Below are 5,254 nucleotides of genomic sequence, written 5' to 3'. Positions count from 1 at the left end.
ACCGTGCTGAACCATGTCCTTGAGGACAAGCAGATGGGGGTCATCATACCGACGTTCCCTGATACGATCATAAAAAGAAGACTGAGAAACCACACAAGCCAACACTTTGCTCGCTCTGAAATATCCAATATGACAAACCAGTTGGACAATGCCTGAACATCCATGGCTAAAGGCCTCTCTTCTACTGGTAGGTATGCTAAACTGCCCAAACTCTGGCCTTGCAACTCAAGGCATCGGCCACCACATTGGCCTTCCCGGGATGTGATGTTTGGCATATTTCGATATGTGTTGATGTTACTTTGCCCATGTTTTAACCACTTTTTGATGTTATTCAATCTTTAAAACACCCAACATGGTGTAATTATTGGTTTGATGACTAATTAAGTTATGTGTGACGATTTAAGGTGTTCGGAGTGCAAAATATAAAGAAAAGGTGGTTTAGCCAGAGGAAGAAGGGTTGGATGCGTCGCATCCAACCTAGGAAAACATCATCCTGCATGCAACCTTAGCAGTGAAGTTGGGCCATAGCGTCCGCCATCGCGTGCAAAGCTGAGAAATAGAGGACAAGGTGGATGCGTCGCATCCACCTTCGCAGAAAAAAAATTGAAATGGAGGACAAGGTGGATGCGTCGCATCCACCTTAGCATCAATCCCTGAAGCCGAATTGGACTAGGAATAGGAGAGCTTTGGCCCACGACTTTTGTACGCAATATATAAGCTAAAAACGCCTCTTTTAGGTTATCTAACATATTGGGAAGAGGGAAAAAGCCACGACAAAGCTGTGGAGGCCGGAATTCATCAAGTTTCTTCTTTCTCCCACCAAACTTAGTAATTTTTATGTTTCTTTATATGATTTGTTGTTTGGCTACCATGTCTATGTGGAGCTAAACTTCACGTTCTAGGGTTGTGGTTCTTTCATGACTATTGTTATTCGGATATTGATTTTGACTTCTTGATTTATCATATTAGTTTATTTATTCAATCTTGCACTTAATTATTTAATTGCTTGATCACCAATTGAATATTATCTACGAATCTAGAATTGAACTCGAAAGTGGGAATTCTATATTGCATATAGGATTGAGTAGGGCAAGTTCTTGAACTCGGGCATCGGGGAACGGATTCGTAGTTAGGATAGACATATACCTAATTGCCTTGCTTGGTTGATTCACAGGAATTATAAATGCGTTCTTGTTGATTCTAACTCCATAGACATATAGGCGTTAGGTTAGCTTGAATAGGCGAGTAAGAACTCGACAGATTCTTATGAGCATTAACCCTGTCAACCAATAAGCTAGATAAATCAGTCGGTCAATTCAATTGAAGAATACAATAGGATTGTTAGATAGCCCATAACCCTAGATCGTTTTTATTACATTGATATCATAAAAATCTGCTCTTTCTCTGTTCAAAGTTTATTATTTATATTTTTCTTATTTAATTAGTTTAGAATAAAATATTTTTAGATTTAATTCGTGTTTAGATAATTGGGATAGTCTAATTTAGTTAATAGTTAATCATAAGTCCTCGTGGGTTCGACATCCGACTTTTAGTCACTTTATTACTTGACGACCGCGTATACTTGCGTGAGTGTGTTTGGTCGTAACAAGTTTTTGGCGCCGTTGCCGGGGACTTAGAAATTAGCTACGTGACTAAGTTAAGCTTTTATTAGATATTTATTTTCAAGTTTTAATTTTCAGTTTGCCTGGTTTGTGTCAACGCAGGGTTTTCTCTCGAATGCAGAGGAGTAGAAGTGCAAACAACCTCATTCCTCTTGATCCAGAAATCGAACGAACACTACATAGAGTGAGAAGGGAACACGAAGCTAGAACGAGAATAGAAAGAGATTTGGACATCGCAGTCCAACCACAGCCAATAGATATGGCAGGCAATGAAGAGCGTCCGGTAATTGAAGCCGCAAGGCCCAATCTTGCGAATATGACTCAGGATATTGTGAAGCCTGATATCACTGGGCATTTTGAACTCAAACAGTACATGGTACAGCTGATTCAGTCCACAGGACAATATGTGGGTCTATCTCATGAGGACCCGCAGAGGCATATTCAGAACTTCTTGGAAATCACGGACACTTACAATTATCCGAACGTCTCCAAGGACTATGTCAGGCTGACACTATTCCCTTTTTCACTGTTGGGGGAAGCTAAAGAATGGTTGCAAAAGGAGCCCGCGAACTCTATCCACACTTGGGATGATCTAGCAAGGAAATTCCTGATCAAGTTTTTCCCAACTAAGAAGACAAAGTCGTTGAGGAGCCAAATTCTTGGGTTCCAACAACGGGATGGCGAGACACTTCGTCAAGCTTGGGAAAGATACAAGAAACTACTCAGAGACTGCCCGCATCATTGTCAAACTGATGAGGTATTGGGTCACACTTTTGTTGATGGGTTAGATGAAGCATCAAAGATGAATCTTGACTCAGCTTGTGGGGGTAGTTGCATGGCAAGACCGTATAGTGAAATACAACTCTTGCTAAATAATTTCACTGCTAATGACCATAATTGGCAAGGAGAGGGGGATTCACGAAGGGGAATTAAACAGAAGGCCGCCGGTTTGATTGAGCTTGATGACTTTTCCGCCATGAGAGCCGATATAGCAAAATTGGCAAATCAGATGAATAGAATGACAACACAACAAATGCAACATATACAGCAGATGTCTATTTGTTGCGAACTATGCGGAGACAATCACATGATTGACATGTGCCCCACGAATCCTGAATCTATATACTATGTGGGGCAACAAAACAGAGGTCCTATGAATCAACATGCGCAATATGGGAACACTTACAACCCAAACTGGAGGAATCATCCTAACTTCTCATGGGGCGGAAGTCAACAGAATCAGTATAGGCCTCAAGGGAATTTTACTCAACCTCAGAAGCCACCCCAACAAATGGAAGAAAGTACGAATGACTTGCTGAAAAAGTTGTTACTAGACAATCAACAGCTCAGGACCGATTTCAGAAATCTTGAGAGGCAAATGGGGCAGTTAGCAGCAAACCAAAATACTAGACCTACAGGCTCACTTCCCAGTGATACAGAGAAGAACCCTCAAATTAATGCAGTTACACTTAGAAATGGGAGGGAACTAGAGGAAGTGCCAAGGAAGATAAAAGAAAAACCTATACCTGGGGGGGAGTTGACACCTAAGGCAACACAAGAGTCAAAGGAAGATGATGCAAGTTCAGAGCGAATGGAGGTTACAAGGCCACCACCACCTTTCCCCCAAAGATTGCAGAAAAGGAATGACGATCGCATGTTCAACAAATTTCTCGCCATGTTGAGTCAGGTTCAATTAAATATTCCATTAGTGGATGTACTTCGTGAAATTCCAAAGTACGCTAAGTACATAAAAGACATAGTGGCTCATAAGAGGAAATTGACTGAGTTCGAGACGGTTGCACTTACTGAGGAGTGCACATCAAGGGTCCAAAACAAGCTTCCCCAAAAGCTTAAGGACCCTGGCAGCTTCACCATTCCAGTGCAAATCGGTAATATTAACGTGGGACGTGCTCTGTGTGATTTGGGTGCAAGCATAAATCTGATGCCGTTATCCTTGTTTAAGCAATTAGGTTTGGGAGCTCCGAGACCAACCACCGTGATGTTGCAATTAGCTGATAGGTCCATAGCCTACCCCGAAGGAGTGATTGAAGATGTGCTGCTGCAAATTGGAAAATTCATCTTCCCAGCTGACTTCATTATTCTAGACTTCGAGGCTGATGAACAAGTTCCAATCATATTGGGACGACCTCTCTTGGCTACTGGCGATGCAATAATTAAAGTGAGAGAAGGGAAAATGATTATGAGAGTGGACAACGAGGAGGCAGTCTTCAATGTCTACAAAGCAATCCAACTCCCCCGCCACTATGAGGAGCTCTCTATGATATCTGTGGTGGAGGTGGATGAGAAACTTCTTAACACGAGTGTATATCTAGGCGACTGTTTAGAAAAAGCAATCATGATGTTTGATAGCTTGGAGATGGGTGATGAGGTTGAGGAGATGAAGGGAATCCTAGATACATCATGTGGTTACATGCAAGGAATAATCCCGTTTGAGCCCCTGAATAGGCCAAGTGGCCCTCCACCAAAGCCGTCAATTGAAAAAGCTCCAAATTTGGAACTTAAACCCCTACCCCTCACCTTCAATATGCTTATTTGGGAAGTTCTGACACTTTACCTGTTATTATTTCTGCTCACTTGTCTAAATTACAGGAAGAAAAGCTATTAAGGGTGCTACGTGAGCACAAGCGAGCAATTGGGTGGACAATGTCTGACATTAAAGGCATTAGTCCAGCTTTCTGCATGCACAAAATCCTCATGGAGGACGGACACAAGCCAAGTGTAGAACACCAACGCCGACTAAATCCAATCATGAAAGAAGTGGTAAGGAAAGAAGTGATTAAGTGGCTTGATGCAGGTATTGTATTTCCAATCTCTGATAGTAAATGGGTAAGCCCCGTTCAATGTGTGCCGAAGAAAGGGGGATAACCGTAGTAGTTAATGAAAATAATGACTTAATTCCTACAAGAACTGTAACTGGATGGAGAATTTGCATAGATTACAGAAAACTGAACAATGCCACCCGGAAAGACCATTTTCCCCTTCCTTTTATTGACCAAATGCTTGATAGATTAGCTGGCCAGGAATACTACTGTTTCCTGGACGGTTATTCGGGGTATAATCAGATTGCTATAGCCCCAGAAGACCAAGAGAAAACTACATTTACATGTCCTTATGGCACGTATGCGTTCAAGAAAATGCCCTTCGGTCTTTGTAATGCACCTGCGACTTTTCAAAGGTGTATGATGGCTATTTTCACTGACATGGTTGAAAGATATGTAGAAGTATTCATGGACGATTTTTCTGTGTTTGGATGTTCTTTTGATAGTTGTTTAATAAACCTTGATAAAGTGCTAGCTAGGTGTGAAGAGACGAACTTGGTGCTAAACTGGGAAAAGTGCCATTTCATGGTACGTGAAGGTATAGTTTTGGGGCACAAGGTTTCAAAAGATGGTCTACAGGTGGATAAAGCAAAGGTGGAGACGATCGAAAAATTGCCCCCACCGACATCCATCAAAGGCATTCGCAGTTTCTTGGGTCATGCAGGTTTTTATCGTCGTTTCATTAAAGATTTTTCGAAAATTTCTTCCCCTTTGTGCAGGTTTCTAGAGAAAGACGTTACCTTCAAGTTTGATAACGCATGTCTGAAAGCATTTGAGGAGCTGAAGGGAAGA

Source organism: Nicotiana tabacum, chromosome 9, assembly GCF_000715075.1.
Source record: "Nicotiana tabacum cultivar K326 chromosome 9, ASM71507v2, whole genome shotgun sequence".
In the NCBI taxonomy this organism is placed as follows: Eukaryota; Viridiplantae; Streptophyta; class Magnoliopsida; order Solanales; family Solanaceae; genus Nicotiana; species Nicotiana tabacum.
Note: the sequence above shows the minus strand (reverse complement) of the source record.